The sequence below is a fragment of the Oncorhynchus gorbuscha genome, unplaced genomic scaffold (assembly GCF_021184085.1).
Source record: "Oncorhynchus gorbuscha isolate QuinsamMale2020 ecotype Even-year unplaced genomic scaffold, OgorEven_v1.0 Un_scaffold_1828, whole genome shotgun sequence".
Lineage (NCBI taxonomy): Eukaryota > Metazoa > Chordata > Actinopteri > Salmoniformes > Salmonidae > Oncorhynchus > Oncorhynchus gorbuscha.
The window spans coordinates 26,705-44,782 of NW_025746499.1; the positions used below are offsets into that span (position 1 = coordinate 26,705).

General features: G+C 47.7%; 1 pseudogene; it reads left to right on the plus strand.

Annotated features, from left to right (window-relative positions):
- Window positions 1-10,186: 10,186 nt before the first annotated feature.
- LOC124024356 overlaps window positions 10,187-18,078 on the plus strand; it is a 71,211-nt pseudogene continuing 63,319 nt past the window's right edge.

Sequence of the window (18,078 nt, forward strand, 5' to 3'; positions counted from 1 at the left end):
CTACAAGAGAGAGAGGAGAGAGGAGGAGAGAGAATTAGATGAAAGACAGAAGGGAGAGAGGAGGCAAGAGGAGGAGAGAGAATTAGATGAAAGACAGAAGGGAGAGGGGAGGCAAGAGGAGGAGAGAGAATTAGATGAAAGACAGAAGGGAGAGAGGAGGCAAGAGGAGGAGAGAGAATTAGATGAAAGACAGAAGGGAGAGAGGAGGCAAGAGGAGGAGAGAGAATTAGATGAAAGACAGAAGGGAGAGAGGAGGCAAGAGGAGGAGAGAGAATTAGATGAAAGACAGAAGAGAGAGAGAGAGAGAGAGGAGGATAAAGGAGAGATGAGACAGAAGGGAGAGAGGAGGAGAGAGGAGGAGAGAATTAGATGAGACAGAAGGGAGAGAGGAGGAGAGAAGATGAGACAGAAGGGAGAGAAACAACAAGATAGAGTTGAGGTGTCCGATATTCCCCTCCTCTATACTTCACCAGGACAGAGGAGAGGTTGGGATGACTAGAAAGGAATATACAGGGAGTGAAATGACAGAGATCCTGATGATCGGTGATGAGTGACAGAGAGGAGAGAGAGACTGATATCTACCTCGTCATAGAGGCTCCCGGGGACATCAGCTCCATATATGGGAGATACGAAGGTCAGGTTCTTCCAGTACTTCCTCTCCAAGTCCTCATAGTTCAGGTAGCGGGAGTACAATATCTGGAGAGGTAGAAGATCTATGTTATAAATACTATACTAAATATAACACATTATAGTTCAGGTAGAGGGAGTACAGTATCTGGAGAGGTAGAAGATCTATGTTTTAACTACTATACTAAATATAACACATAGTTCAGGTAGAGGGAGTACAGTATCTGGAGAGGTAGAAGATCTATGTTTTAACTACTATACTAAATATAACACATAGTTCAGGTAGAGGGAGTACAGTATCTGGAGAGGTAGAAGATCTATGTTATAACTACTAAATATAACACATTATAGTTCAGGTAGAGGGAGTACAGTATCTGGAGAGGTAGAAGATCTATGTTATAACTACTAAATATAACACATAGTTCAGGTAGAGGGAGTACAGTATCTGGAGAGGTAGAAGATCTATGTTATAACTACTATACTAAATATAACACATAGTTCAGGTAGAGGGAGTACAGTATCTGGAGAGGTAGAAGATCTATGTTATAACTACTGTGTTTATAGTTACTGACTTGTCACTGTTGGCGAGGCGTCTGAACTCCTTGACGCTGAGCGGTTTCTTCTGGATGTTGAACTGAGTGAACAGGCCTGACTGACCAGCAACCATCTGCTGGATAGGAGCGTGGATCACCAGGTCATCAATATCATCATAGCTACACCGAGGACGCCAACCCTTAGGAGGAATCACCTGGAGACAGGTAGGGGAGAGAGGGGGTTATCACCTGGAGACAGGTAGAGGAGAGAGGGGGGGGTTATCACCTGGAGACAGGTAGAGGAGAGAGAGGAGGGGGGGGTTATGACCTGGAGACAGGTAGAGGAGAGAGAGGAGGGGGGGGTTATGACCTGGAGACAGGTAGAGGAGAGAGAGGAGGGGGGGGTTATGACCTGGAGACAGGTAGAGGAGAGAGAGAGGGGGGGGGTTATGACCTGGAGACAGGTAGAGGAGAGAGGAGGGGGGGGTTATGACCTGGAGACAGGTAGAGGAGAGAGGAGGGGGGGGTTATGACCTGGAGACAGGTAGAGGAGAGAGGAGGGGGGTTATGACCTGGAGACAGGTAGAGGAGAGAGGAGGGGGGTTATGACCTGGAGACAGGTAGAGGAGAGAGAGGGGGTTATCACCTGGAGACAGGTAGAGGAGAGAGGGGGGTTATCACCTGGAGACAGGTAGAGGAGAGAGGGGGGTTATCACCTGGAGACAGGTAGAGGAGAGAGGGGGGTTATCACCTGGAGACAGGTAGAGGAGAGAGGGGGGTTATCACCTGGAGACAGGTAGAGGAGAGAGGGGGGGTTATCACCTGGAGACAGGTAGAGGAGAGAGAGAGGGAGTTATCACCTGGAGACAGGTAGAGGAGAGAGAGAGGGGTTATCACCTGGAGACAGGTAGAGGAGAGAGAGGGGGGTTATCACCTGGAGACAGGTAGAGGAGAGAGAGAGGGGGTTATCACCTGGAGACAGGTAGGGGAGAGAGGGGGTTATCACCTGGAGACAGGTAGAGGAGAGGGGGGTTATCACCTGGAGACAGGTAGAGGAGAGAGAGGAGGAGGGGTTATCACCTGGAGACAGGTAGATGAGAGCGGGGGTTATCACCTGGAGACAGGTAGAGGAGAGAGAGGAGGGGGTTATCACCTGGAGACAGGTAGAGGAGAGGGGGGTTATCACCTGGAGACAGGTAGAGGAGAGAGGGGAGGGGGGGTTATGACCTGGAGACAGGTAGAGGAGAGAGAAGAGGGGGTTATCACCTGGAGACAGGTAGAGGAGAGAGGGGAGGGGGGGGGGTTATCACCTGGAGACAGGTAGAGGAGAGGGGGGTTATCGCCTGGAGACAGGTAGAGGAGAGAGAGAGAGGAGGGGGGGTTATCACCTAGAGACAGGTAGAGGAGAGAGAGGAGGGGGTTATCACCTGGAGACAGGTAGAGGAGAGGGGGGTTATCACCTGGAGACAGGTAGAGGAGAGGGGGGGTTATCACCTGGAGACAGGTAGAGGAGAGAGAGGAGGGGGGTTTATCACCTGGAGACAGGTAGAGGAGAGAGAGGAGGGGGGTTTATCACCTGGAAACAGGTAGAGGAGAGAGAGGAGGGGGGGGTTTATCACCTGCAGACAGGTAGAGGAGAGAGAGGAGGGGGGTTTATCACCTGGAGACAGGTAGAGGAGAGAGAGGAGGGGGGTTTATCACCTGGAGACAGGTAGAGGAGAGAGAGGAGGGGGGGTTTATCACCTGGAGACAGGTAGAGGAGAGAGGGGGGGGGGTTTATCACCTGGAGACAGGTAGAGGAGAGAGAGGAGGGGGGTTTATCACCTGGAGACAGGTAGAGGAGAGAGAGGAGGGGGGTTTATCACCTGGAGACAGGTAGAGGAGAGAGAGGAGGGGGGTTATCACCTGGAGACAGGTAGAGGAGAGAGAGGGGGGGGTTATCACCTGGAGACAGGTAGAGGAGGGGGAGGGGGTTACCACCTGGAGACAGGTAGAGGAGAGAGAGGAGGGGGGTTATCACCTGGAGACAGGTAGAGGAGGGGAGGGGGTTACCACCTGGAGACAGGTAGAGGAGAGGGAGGAGGGGGGTTATCACCTGGAGACAGGTAGAGGAGAGAGAGGAGGGGGGGGTTTATCACCTGGAGACAGGTAGAGGAGAGAGAGGAGGGGGGTTATGACCTGGAGACAGGTAGAGGAGAGAGAGGAGGGGGGTTTATCACCTGGAGACAGGTAGAGGAGAGAGAGGGGGGGGTTTATCACCTGGAGACAGGTAGAGGAGAGAGAGGAGGGGGGTTTATCACCTGGAGACAGGTAGAGGAGAGAGAGGGGGGGGTTATGACCTGGAGACAGGTAGAGGAGAGAGAGGAGGGGGGGTTTATCACCTGGAGACAGGTAGAGGAGAGAGAGGAGGGGGGGTTTATCACCTGGAGACAGGTAGAGGAGAGAGAGGAGGGGGGGTTTATCACCTGGAGACAGGTAGAGGAGAGGTACACTCAGACAAGCACACACACACATAGTTTGTTCTCTCATCTTTCCTGAACAGACACACACCAAACACACTCCCAGTCCTACTCTCAGACACACCCACCTTGGCGAGGCCAGCACGGTGCGCCCCCTGGGCCTCCATGTGGGCCAGGTACCGGTTGAAGTCTCTGAACTCCTCCACGGTCGGCCTGAAGGTCATGATCTTGCAGGAGGGGTTAACGGGGCCGTAGACCTCGCCCCTGCCATCCTGCCTGCTCACACAGGGGAAGCCTTGACAGAGAAACAGTCACTCCTCATTAGAATCTCATGACAGTAATACGTTCTGTTAACTAAGGGGGAAGCCTTGACAGTGAAACAGTTACTCCTCATTAGAATCAGGGCAGGAGGGGCTTAACGGGGCAGGAGGGGCTTAACGGGGCAGGAGGGGGTTAACGGGGCAGGAGGGGGTTAACGGGGCAGGAGGGCTTAACGGGGCAGGAGGGGCTTAACGGGGCAGGAGGGCTTAACGGGGCAGGAGGGGGTTAACGGGGCAGGAGGGGTTAGCGGGGCAGGAGGGGGTTAACGGGGCAGGAGGGGCTTAACGGGGCAGGAGGGTGTTAGCGGGGCAGGAGGGGGTTAACGGGGCAGGAGGGGGTTAACGGGGCAGGAGGGGGTTAACGGGGCAGGAGGGGGTTAACGGGGCAGGAGGGGGTTAACGGGGCAGGAGGGGGTTAACGGGGCAGGAGGGGGTTAACAGGGCAGGAGGGGGTTAACAGGGCAGGAGGGGGTTAACAGGGCAGGAGGGGGTTAACAGGGCAGGAGGGGGTTAACAGGGCAGGAGGGGGTTAACGGGGCAGGAGGGGGTTAACGGGGCAGAAGGGAGTTAACGGGGCAGGAGGGGCTTAACGGGGCAGGAGGGGCTTAACGGGGCAGGAGGGTGTTAACAGGGCAGGAGGGTGTTAACAGGGCAGGAGGGGGTTAACGGGGCCGTAGACCCCTGCCATTCTGCCTCCACCAATTAAACCCAGACAGAGAAAAGAGTAGAATATAAACTGGGTGGTTCGAGCCCTGAATGCTGATTGGCTGACGGCCGTGGTATATCAAACCGTATACCACGGGTATGACAAAACAGTTATTTCTACTGTTCCAATTACATTGGTAAACAGTTTATAATAGCAATAAGGCACCTCGGGGGTTTGTGGTATATGGCCAATTTACCACGGCTAAGGGCTGTATCCAGGCACTCCACGATGCGCATTAGAACAACCCCTAGCCGTGGTATATTAGCCATACACCCCACCCCTCTGGCCTTATTGCTTAAATAGAACACAGGCTTGGGCCATAGGCTGTCTGACTTGATTGATAAAACCTAGAACTACATACCGTAGACACACTAGATCCCAGCTAGCCCACATACCGTAGAGACGCTAGATCACAGCTTGCCTACATTCCGTAGAGACGCTAGATCCCAGCTAGCCCACATACCGTAGAGACGCTAGATCCCAGCTAGCCCACATACCGTAGAGACGCTAGATCCCAGCTAGCCCACATACCGTAGAGACGCTAGATCCCAGCTAGCCTACATACCGTAGAGACGCTAGATCCCAGCTAGCCTACATACCGTAGAGACGCTAGATCCCAGCTAGCCTACATACCGTAGAGACGCTAGATCCCAGCTAGCCTACATACCGTAGAGACGCTAGATCCCAGCTAGCCTACATACCGTAGAGACGCTAGATCCCCAGCTAGCCTACATATCGTAGAGACGCTAGATCCCAGCTAGCCTACATACCGTAGAGACGCTAGATCCCAGCTAGCCTACATACCGTAGAGACGCTAGATCCCCAGCTAGCCTACATACCGTAGAGACGCTAGATCCCAGCTAGCCTACATACCGTAGAGACGCTAGATCCCAGCTAGCCTACATACCGTAGAGACGCTAGATCCCAGCTAGCCTACATACCGTAGAGACACTAGATCCCAGCTAGCCTACATACCGTAGAGACGCTAGATCCCAGCTAGCCTACATACCGTAGAGACGCTAGATCCCAGCTAGCCTACATACCGTAGAGACGCTAGATCCCAGCTAGCCTACATACCGTAGAGACGCTAGATCCCCAGCTAGCCTACATACCGTAGAGACGCTAGATCCCAGCTAGCCTACATACCGTAGAGACGCTAGATCCCAGCTAGCCTACATACCGTAGAGACGCTAGATCCCAGCTAGCCTACATACCGTAGAGACACTAGATCCCAGCTAGCCTACATACCGTAGAGACGCTAGATCCCAGCTAGCCTACATACCGTAGAGACGCTAGATCCCAGCTAGCCTACATACCGTAGAGACGCTAGATCCCAGCTAGCCTACATACCGTAGAGACGCTAGATCCCAGCTAGCCTACATACCGTAGAGACGCTAGATCCCAGCTAGCTTACATACCGTAGAGACGCTAGATCCCAGCTAGCCTACATACCGTAGAGATGCTAGATCCCAGCTACAGTTGAAGTCAGAAGTTTACATACACCTCAGCCAACTACATTTAAACTCGGGTTTTCACAATTCCTGACATTTAATCCTCGTAAAAATGCCCTGTCTTAGGTCAGTTAGGGTCACAACTTTATTTTAAGAATGTGAAATGTCAGAATAATAGTGAAGCGAATGACTTATTTCAGCTTTTATTTCTTTCATCACATTCCCAGTGGGTCAGAAGTTTACATACACTCAATTAGTATTTGGTAGCATTGCCTTTAAATTGTTTAACTTGGGTCAAACGTTGCGGGGAGCCTTCCACAAGAGCTGGTGTAACTGAGTCAGGATTGTAGGTCTCCTTGGTCGCACGTATTTTGTCAGTTCTTCCCACAAATGTTCTATAGGATTGAGGTCAGGGCTTTGTGATGACCACTCCAATACCATGACTTTGTTGTCCCTAAAGCCATAACTTTGGAAGTATGCTTGGGGTCATTGTCCGATCAGGACCAGGGTTTGTGAATGTAACAGTATCATTTTAAACCGTCCCCTCACCCATACCCGGGCGCGAACCAGGGACCTTCTGCACACATCGACAACAGTCACCCACGAAGCATCGTAGTTCCCCGCGGCTCCACAAAGCCTTTGCAGAGCAAGGGGAACTACTACTTCAAGGTCTCAGAGCAAGTGACGTAACCGATTGAAACGCTATTTAGCGCGCACCGCTAACTAAGCTAGCCGTTTCACATCCGTTACGTGAACAACACTCAATGTTGTCCAGGCGACAGTATTGCCTATATGAATAACACATCAATAAAAAGCAACACACAGGTTATTATTGTATAACTAACCAATAAGGCCCGATAACAATATTAACCTATGTGCAACACATGCATTATTCTTATCAGGCCTCATTGGTTAATTACACAAAACAGACAAGGAAGCAGGCTTCTCTTCCTTCTTCCCGAGTCCAGCTCGAACACACCTGATTCTACTAATTAACTAATCATCAATCCAATAAGCCTTGATAAGCTAGTAGATTAGCTGAACTAATAAACCCAGTGTTGCAGACAGTGCAACTGCAATAAATCAGCCTCCAAAATGGCCCCTATTCCTTATATAGTACGGGGATTTGAACTTGCAACCTTCCGGTTACGAGTCCAACGCTCTAACCACTAGGCTACCCTGCCACCCCCCAATAAATCAGCCTCCAAAATGGCCCCTATTCCATATATAGTACACTACTTTAGACCAGGGTTGGCACCCTATTCCATGTATAGTACACTACTTTTGACCATAGTATAGGAGTATGGGTTCTGGTAAAACGTTGTGTACTAAAAGGGTGCTCTTTGGGATGCACTCCAATGCTGTCTTACTCATGTCACCTTCAGTTCCGCTGTGTGTTACTTACATGTTGGACCACTGGGTGGCGGTCACCTCCCACAAAGGAAATCGTGGTCCTCACAAAATATTCTGACAACCCCTCTGCTAGTTACCACCAGCAGGGTTCCCGATCACCACAACTCTGGCGTTCATCCCGAATGGCACCCTATTCCCTACATAGTGCACTAATTTTGACCAGGGCTTACATCAACATTAAAGCACTATATAGGGAATAGGGTGCCATTTGGTATACCCACTTTGGATTTACTTTGACAAAGGAGACAAAGGACCTAGACACACAATAACAGTTGGTTTCTTAAAAAAATAAAAAATAGTTGAAGCAAAACAGTACAATGACGAATAGACCCACAATAAGGAAATGCGTCTCAAATCATTCATTTAGATTATCTCACAAAGCAATGAACGGCTAGGCGAATACAATAACAATCGTTACATTTTAATTGATTCGAATAAAGTAAATCTATTAATTATGTTGTTGCATTTCATGTTTGATATAAAATTGTAACTTTGCCATTTAAAGCTGTTCAACCATTTTCTTAAAAATCATTCAATGCACACATATATTATATATATATATATATATATATATATATAGTAGATAAATGATTAAATCACTTGTGACAGTGCATTTATTTCCCAAGATAAGTCCGAAGTGCAGTGTGGCTAATCTGATCTTTGTCTGTCATTCAGTCCGAGCTCGTCTACGTTCAGTTGTGGTAGCCAGCAATGGCAGATCGAAGGAGACCGTTCAAATAATTGATAACTACGACTTGATTTGAAACCAACCACTCCCTTTCTTTCGTTATTGTCGGAATTCAAGAGTCTTTACTTACAGTAGTCAAAACGTGAGATAAATAACAAGAACTGGTTGCGATGAGAAAAGGGATAAGTAAACCAGCTTGCTAAACTGGCCATCTTTGCACAATGCGCGGTAGCAGAGATGGGGGTTTAAATCCCAACTTGAATGGATGTTGTCGAGATTTATGCTAACTAAACAAGGCCCGAGGTTTAGCTACAAGCTGACCAAATATACTGCACGAATTCAAACATACATCAACCATAAATAGTCTGGCTGTCACCCAGACACACATAGAAATACATTTACCTAGTATCGTTAGTATTGTGCATCGCAGTTTAACGAGCTAACAACAGATTAACAGTTGGCTATTTGCTAGTAGAAGTTAACGCAACGAAAATACCAAGTCAACGGGTTCGAGTTAGCCTCACCAGCTAACTGTGAGCTAGCCGGTAATAAAAACAGGGTGTAAATAAACATTCTGTGTTAGTCTACGTTATACATCTATGTCCAAGCAGAACTACTATATCTACAGCCAGTTTAACTATATGCAATAATGTCTGAATCAATTGATAAATGCATGCAAGCAGCGAAAACGAGTTGCTGTTGTTAGCCAACGTGCCAAGTTGGGCTAGCTAGCAACGGTAGCTTAGTTAGCTTAGCCGGTTAGCTTAGCCAGTTAGCTTAGCCAACCAGTTAGCTTAGCCGGTCAGCTTAGCCAGTTAGCTTAGCCGGTCAGCTTAGCCAGTTAGCTTAGCCAACCAGTTAGCTTAGCCGGTTAGCTTAGCCAGTTAGCTTAGCCAACCAGTCCACCGCTTACAAACGAAAATAGACGCCACAAACTAGTCGACACCGAACCTTACAGTCATGAATTAAACCCGTGTGATTGCATTTGTAAGGAAACTTGTACTGTACCTTTTGGTGTATAAAAAATGTGTGTTTCGTTGTAATTGTTGTTTATCTCTTCTCGCCCTGATCGCCCAGCTGTTTTCATACAACAGCTGGTCAACAGCGACTTGTTCTTCTGTCTGGTCGATAAGCAGATTTCAGACCAGTGGTGTAGTTGACTGCCCCCTGTCGGACAAAGATGCACCTTCACTTCAACAAATGTAGAATAAAAATAAGAAACATTTATAAGCATTTATTTAATTATAGGATTATAAAATAAGAAACATATCAAATTAAGCATTTATTTAATTATAGGATTATAAAATAAGAAACATATCAAATTAAGCATTTATTTAATTATAGGAATATAAAATAAGAAACATATCAAATTAAGGATTATAAAATAAGAAACATATAAAAAATTAAGCATTTATTTAATTATAGGATTATAAAATAAGAAACATATAAAAAATGAAGCATTTATTTAATTATAGGATTATAAAATAAGAAACATATAAAAAATGAAGCATTTAATTCTAGGAATATGTTATATTAAATGTTCATTCAGAAATGCTTGGTTTTTCACTTTTTTGGGGAGACACATTTCGATGGATATTTTCTCCTTCCTGTTTTCCTATTGTCCCAGTGTCTACACATAATTTCCCAGTTTATATACATGTCAAGAATGAATAAGACTACATGTGTACAATATGAATGTCGCTCTATATATGTCTGTTATCGTTGCTATATGTGAAGCAGGTGTTAAAACAAAATTACATTTAACACGACCGACTAGGAGATAGTGAAAGAGGAGTGGGCATCTCATCACCGTTCACTAGGAACCAAACGGACGCGAACGATCCAAAAAGTGGGCGGAACCTACCTGACTTCGTCCAATAGGAAGCTATAATATGCGTTGCAAACTGTTTTTACCGTTAAAACGTTTTGCTACGACATGGATTAATGAATCCACCCCCAGGGTGACAACGCCGATGACTTTCTATGAACATGGCGGCTCAAGATGAACTCAGTAAGTTTCTAACTGCTTTTTTTGTTGTTGTTGCAGTGATTCAACGCATCGTAAGACACTTCATATGTATCGCTAACATGTATTATTGCATTTAGTACACAGTCATTACTCTTATCGAGCTAAAAACGTCTGTGATTATGAACAACGTTGATTTATGAGGTAGCTGGCTAACGCTAGTTAGAAGGCCGTCTGCACAGTCATGGTCCAAATTAAAGTGTTGTATTAAAAGATCAACGTGATCTGATGGCGACTGGAATAGTTTTATTTTATTTTTTTATATTGGATCAGTCATTTCATTCCCTATTTGTAACGATGTCATGTTGGATCTGTAACTACGATTTATTAACTAGCTGGTTAGCTGGTTAGCAGTGTAGCCAGGCGTCCGGGACAATATGAATTGTCTTATTGTCACACACACAAGATAAGCCTTTGTGTGTGTTTAGCTAATTAGCTCTAGTTGCTAACTAATTCATTGAAAGCCAGCTAGTTAGATGGTAACAGGTGGCGTACATGGAATGAAAGATGACACATTTCATTTTCAATGCAGTGAAGTGTGTTGGCAAACACACACCTCTCACAAGGTAACGTCAACTAACCATTTTGATTTGATTTAGCTAAACAGCCAAATCACCAGCTAGTTATCAAGCCACTAATTGATGTCATTAATTCCTTGCCAACTAGTTGCCAGTCCGATGCAAGTAGAAAGCATATACGCCCTGTCTGACATAACTAATGGCTATGTCATGCAGGCTTTGTGATCTAGCTCAGAACAGCCTATCCACCCCAGTTATAACACACATAACACAATAGAAGGTGCATTAGCTATTGTAACAGTCCCTTGTTTATACTTTAGGTCTGAATGTTGTAGCTACATTTGAAATGTTTACAGTTGAGTCATTTAGCAGACTCTCAGTCTTGTTCAGAGTAAACTGAGCCACTCGAGACCAGCTAAATGGACATCCACACTGTACCTTTCTGTACCTTAATTAGACAGGTGTGTTTTCTGTACCTTAATTAGACAGGTGTGTTTTCTGTACCTTAATTAGACAGGTGTGTTTTCTGTACCTTAATTAGACAGGTGTGTTTTCTGTACCTTATTTGGACAGGTGTGTTTTCTGTACCTTATTTGGACAGGTGTGTTTTCTGTACCTTATTTGGACAGGTGCGGCATTACAGGTGAGTACAGAGGTAGAAGACGTAGTTTGAAATGTGGACACAGGGAGTGAACCCCGGTCTCCGTCAGGGAGCATTATATGTGTATAGAGACCTGGGACCGGCTCCACTAGATGAGAGGCTACCTGTTCAACATTTAGTTGGCTGAATCTCCCAACCAAAACCAGTTATCGAAGGCTGTCACGAGAGTTAGGGGATGTCTAATGTGATGATATCACAGTATGGACTGGTTTCCTGGACACAGATCAAGCCCAGTCCTGGCATCTGAACCCTGGCATCCCAAATGGCACCCAACTCCCTATACAGTGCACTACTCTTGACCGGAACCCTATTGAACCTGGTGAAAAGTATAAAGTGCACTACTTTTGATGAGAGTCCTATGGGCCCTGGTCTAAAGTAGTGCACTATATAGGGAATAGGGTGCCATTTGGGACGGCCTAGTCTCAAATTTCTAATTTTCAAATCCTCCTTCTCTCCTCCTCACTTCTAATTTCTCCTTCTCACTCTCCTCCTCACTTCTAATTTCTCCTTCTCTCTCTCCTCCTCACTCCTAATTTCTCCTTCTCACTCTCCTCCTCACTTCTAATTTCTCCTTCTCTCTCTCCTCCTCACTTCTAATTTCTCCTTCTCACTCTCCTCCTCACTTCTAATTTCTCCTTCTCTCTCTCCTCCTCACTCCTAATTTCTCCTTCTCTCTCTCCTCCTCACTCCTAATTTCTCCTTCTCTCTCTCCTCCTCACTTCTAATTTCTCCTTCTCTCTCTCCTCCTCACTTCTAATTTCTCCTTCTCTCTCTCCTCCGTTCAATTCTCCAGATCAACTGGAGCGAGTTTTTCTTGCGTTTGGGCCATGCAGAGACTGATGACCAACTCCAGGACATTATATCCAAGTTCCTGCCCCGGTCCTCCTCAAACTGTCCAGCGTCCAGGAGGGAGTCAGGAAGAAGGTAAGGACACGCCTGTGTCTTCAGGCCAGCAGTACCAGTAGCCTGCACGTAGCTGCAGTACCAGTAGCCTGCACGTAGCTGCAGTACCAGTAGCCTGCACGTAGCTGCAGTACCAGTAGCCTGCACGTAGCTGCAGTACCAGTAGCCTGCACGTAGCTGCAGTACCAGTAGCCTGCACGTAGCTGTGTTACTGTTCTCCTTCTCCAGGAGGGAGAAGTTGTAGACTTGCTGAAACACACTACTTGTACACTATATACAGTAGCTTTATGCTAATGCCAAACCATCTCTTCTAACAGTCAACTGGAATCATAATCTATTCTCTACCAGGTGATGGAGCTACTGGTAACTTCTTATTTCAACTAATTCATTCTAACCGGTACCCCCTGTATATATCCTCCACATTGACTCTGTACCGGTACCCCCTGTATATAGCCTCCACATTGACTCTGTACCGGTACCCCTGTATATAACCTCCACATTGACTCTGTACCGGTACCCCCTGTATATAGCCTCCACATTGACTCTGTACCGGTACCCCCTGTATATAGCCTCCACATTGACTCTGTACCGGTACCCCCTTTATATAGCCTCCACATTGACTCTGTACCGGTACCCCCTGTATATAGCCTCCACATTGACTCTGTACAGGTACCCCCTGTATATAACCTCCACATTGACTCTGTACCGGTACCCCCTGTATATAGCCTCCACATTGACTCTGTACCGGTACCCCCTGTATATAGCCTCCACATTGACTCTGTACCGGTACCCCCTGTATATAGCCTCCACATTGACTCTGTACCGGTACCCCCTGTATATAGCCTACACATTGACTCTGTACCGGTACCCCCTGTATATAGCCTACACATTGACTCTGTACCGGTACCCCCTGTATATAGCCTACACATTGACTCTGTACCGGTACCCCCTGTATATAGCCTACACATTGACTCTGTACCGGTACCCCCTGTATATAGCCTACACATTGACTCTGTACCGGTACCCCTGTATATAGCCTACACATTGACTCTGTACCGGTACCCCCTGTATATAGCCTCCACATTGACTCTGTACCGGTACCCCTGTATATAGCCTCCACATTGACTCTGTACCGGTACCCCCTGTATATAGCCTCCACATTGACTCTGTACCGGTACCCCTGTATATAGCCTCCACATTGACTCTGTACCGGTACCCCTGTATATAGCCTCCACATTGACTCTGTACCGGTACCCCTGTATATAGCCTCCACATTGACTCTGTACCGGTACCCCTGTATATAGCCTCCACATTGACTCTGTACCGGTACCCCTGTATATAGCCTCCACATTGACTCTGTACCGGTACCCCTGTATATAGCCTCCACATTGACTCTGTACCGGTACCCCCTGTATATAGCCTCCACATTAACTCTGTACCGGTACCCCTGTATATAGCCTCCACATTGACTCTGTACCAGTACCCCTGTATATAACCTCCACATTGACTCTGTACCAGTACCCCCTGTATATAGCCTCCACATTGACTCTGTACCCTCTTGTTCTCTCTACCAGGTGATGGAGCTCCTGGTAACTAATTATAACCTCTCGTTCCCTCTACCAGGTGATGGAGCTCCTGGTAACTAATTATAACCTCTTGTTCTCTCTACCAGGTGATGGAGCTACTGGTCCACCTGAACAAGAGGATAAAGAGCAGACCTTTGATCCAGCTACCAGTAGAGACCCTCCTGGTTCAGTACCAGGACCCCGCCGCAGCGTCCTTTGTTACGGTAATGCTCTACGTTCTACCTGTTGTGGAGAGTTCAGATGGAAATATATGATGTAGAACAAACATGCCTCTCTCTGACGTGTAGAATGAGTTACGACAGGCTCTATTCGTTATATTTCTATGCCTGCTGAAAGTGGCCAAGGTCTACTTCAACAGCCTGGTTCCCCAGGGTCTGGTTTGGTTTAGGGTAATGTCTTCCCCTACGCACTGATCCTGAGTCAGTTTAGGTTTTCTCTACTAATGGTTAAGGTTGGGATTAGGGGAGGAGAAGCTGATCCTAGATCTGTACCTTGGGTAGACTTCATCCCAGAGCTGTGCAGCCTTCTGTCCTTGCTACTGCTTGCTCTTTGGGGAATAGAGGGCTGTTTGGGATACTTCCTGTTATCTATGTAGGGAATAGAGAGAGGGCTGTTTGGGATACTTCCTGTTATCTATGTAGGGAATAGAGAGAGGGCTGTTTGGGATACTTCCTGTTATCTATGTAGGGAATAGAGAGAGGGCTGTTTGGGATACTTCCTGTTATCTATGTAGGGAATAGAGAGAGGGCTGTTTGGGATACTTCCTGTTATCTATGTAGGGAATAGAGAGAGGGCTGTCTGGGATACTTCCTGTTATCTATGTAGGGAATAGAGAGAGGGCTGTTTCCACCCATACGTAGAATGTATGCACACATGACTGTAAGTCGCTTTGGATAAAAGCGTCTGCTAAATGGCATATATTATTATTATTATTATTCCTGTTATTATCTATGTAGGGAATAGAGAGAGGGCTGTTTGGGATACTTCCTGTTATTATCTATGTAGGGAATAGAGGGCTGTTTGGGATACTTCCTGTTATTATCTATGTAGGGAATAGAGGGCTGTTTGGGATACTTCCTGTTATTATCTATGTAGGGAATAGAGAGAGGGCTGTTTGGGATACTTCCTGTTATTATCTATGTAGGGAATAGAGAGAGGGCTGTTTGGGATACTTCCTGTTATTATCTATGTAGGGATTATCTATGTAGGGAATAGAGAGAGGGCTGTTTGGGATACTTCCTGTTATTATCTATGTAGGGAATAGAGAGAGGGCTGTTTGGGATACTTCCTGTTATTATCTATGTAGGGAATAGAGAGAGGGCTGTTTGGGATACTTCCTGTTATTATCTATGTAGGGAATAGAGAGAGAGGGCTGTTTGGAGTATTCATCCTGTGATTATAGTGTCAATATAGCATCTCTCAAACTGAGTAGGCCTGTGTTCAAACTCTGTGTGTGGGTTAGTGGATTCTCTCTGTGTATATATAATCTATGTCTCTGTTTACCATGTTCTTTACTCCCCCTGACATTGTGAGATGTTTAATCCAGAACAGTGGATTCTCTCTGTGTATATATAATCTGTGTCTCTGTTTACCATGTTCTTTACTCCCCCTGACATTGTGAGATGTTTAATCCAGAACGGTGGATTCTCTCTGCAGAATTTCACCATCATTTACATCAAGATGGGTTACCCTCGACTGGAGGTGGAGAAACGGTGTGAGCTGGCACCTACTCTGCTGACTGCTATGGAGGGCAAGCCTGAGCCCCAACAGGATAGGTAAGGAGGGAGATGAACACACACACACACACACACACACACACACACACACACACACACACACACACACACACACACACACACACACACACACACACCTGATAACTGCTATGGAGGGCAAGCCTGAGCCCCAACAGGATGGGTAAGGAGGGAGACGAACACACACACACTGACTTCCTGTCCCCTCTCCCTCCAGCTTGATGCATCTCCTGATCCCGTCCTTGTATCACATGAAGTACCCAAAGGACTCTTCCAACACTTCCAAGATGGCCTCTCCCTTCATCCTGATGGAGAAACCCAAGACTGTCCAGTTACTGCTGGAGTTCATGTTGGACGTACTGCTGATGCCCTACGGGTCAGTGGGGAGATTACGCTGCCTCTCCAAGGGCCCTGGGCACTAGTAGTTCACTATGTAGGGCCCTGGGCACTAGTAGTTCACTATGTAGGGCCCTGGGCACTAGTAGTTCACTATGTAGGGCCCTGGGCACTAGTAGTTCACTATGTAGGGCCCTGGGCACTAGTAGTTCACTATGTAGGGCCCTGGGCACTAGTAGTTCACTATGTAGGGCCCTGGGCACTAGTAGTTCACTATGTAGGGCCCTGGGCACTAGTAGTTCACTATGTAGGGCCCTGGGCACTAGTAGTTCACTATGTAGGGCCCTGGGCACTAGTAGTTCACTATGTAGGGCCCTGGGCACTAGTAGTTCACTATGTAGGGCCCTGGGCACTAGTAGTTCACTATGTAGGGCCCTGGGCACTAGTAGTTCACTATGTAGGGCCCTGGGCACTAGTAGTTCACTATGTAGGGCCCTGGGCACTAGTAGTTCACTATGTAGGGCCCTGGGCACTAGTAGTTCACTATGTAGGGCCCTGGGCACTAGTAGTTCACTATGTAGGGCCCTGGGCACTAGTAGTTCACTATGTAGGGCCCTGGGCACTAGTAGTTGGCTATGTAGGGAATAGGGTGCCATTTGGGAGGTAGCCTATGGGGCTGGCCATTTAAAGTGTTTAGGTATGTTATCGGTTATTGTTAAAACGGTCTAACATACTATAAAACTTATACTACTACAAACAACATGTTCACTCAAGTAATTGTTTTTCCAAAGACTTGAATTAATTATTACAATCCCTAAACAATGTACCTTGTAGTTGACCTCTCCCTCTCTCCCTCTCCTCTCTCTCCCCCTCCCTCTCTACACTCTCTCTCCCCCTCCCTCTCTACACTCTCTCTCTCTCCTCCCTCTCCTCTCTCTCCCCTCCCTCTCTACACTCTCTCTCCCCCTCCCTCTCTATACTCTCTCTCTCCTCTCCTCTCTCTCCCCCTCCCTCTCTACACTCTCTCTCTCTCCCCCTCTCCTCTCTCCCCCTCCTTCTCCTCTGGCCTCCAGGTTTGTCCTGAACGAGCCTCTCACTCGCCCAGCTCCCTCGTCCCCTCAGGGTAGCTCTGGGGCAGCGGCGGCCGGACCGGGCCTCCCCCAGCCGCCTCCAGGGATGAGCGTATACGCTGCCAAGAGGGTCATCGGAGAGGCCCAGTGGAGCCCAGAGCAGCTGGAACAGGTACTGACCTCAACTTTGAACCTTTGACCTTAGAGGAAGGTGTATCACACCTTCCTTGGGGCGGCAGGGTGGCCTAGTGGTTAGAGCGTTGGACTAGTAACCGGAAGGTTGCTTGATCAAATCCCTGAGCTGACAAGGTACAAATCTGTCGTTCTGCCCCTGAACAAGACAGTTAACCCACTGTTCCTAGGCCGTCATTGTAGATAAGGATTTGTTGTTAACTGACTTGCCCTAGTTAAATAATAAAATAAAAAGGTGATTGGGTTGTGTGGTTGCCGGGACGTGTGGTTGCCGGGACGTGTGGTTGCCGGGACGTGTGGTTGCCGGGACGTGTGGTTGTTGTACTGTGGTTGTGTGGTAATGATTACGTGTCTCTCCCAGTGTAAACTCGGCATAGTGAAGTTCATCGAGGCAGAACAGGTACCGGAGGTGGAGACGGTCATACACCTGGTGGTTGCCTCTAGCGACACAAGACACGGCGTTGCCACGGCCGCGGACCTGGAGCTCAAGAGCAAGCAGAGGTGGGTATCTATGGGACTATTCTACTATTATGGGATGGTGCAGTAAGGGTGCACCTCATTTACAACATGCTACAGGAGTTCGTTCTGGGGTTCCCCCGGGGAGTTCGTTCTGGGGTTCCCCCGGGGAGTTCGTTCTGGGGTTCCCCCGGGGAGTTCGTTCTGGGGTTCCCCCGGGGGAGTTCGTTCTGGGGTTCCCCCGGGGGAGTTCGTTCTGGGGTTCCCCCGGGGGAGTTCGTTCTGGGGTTCCCCCGGGGGAGTTCGTTCTGGGGTTCCCCCGGGGGAGTTCGTTCTGGGGCTCCCCGGGGAGTTCCTCCCCCGGGGAGTTCGTTCTGGG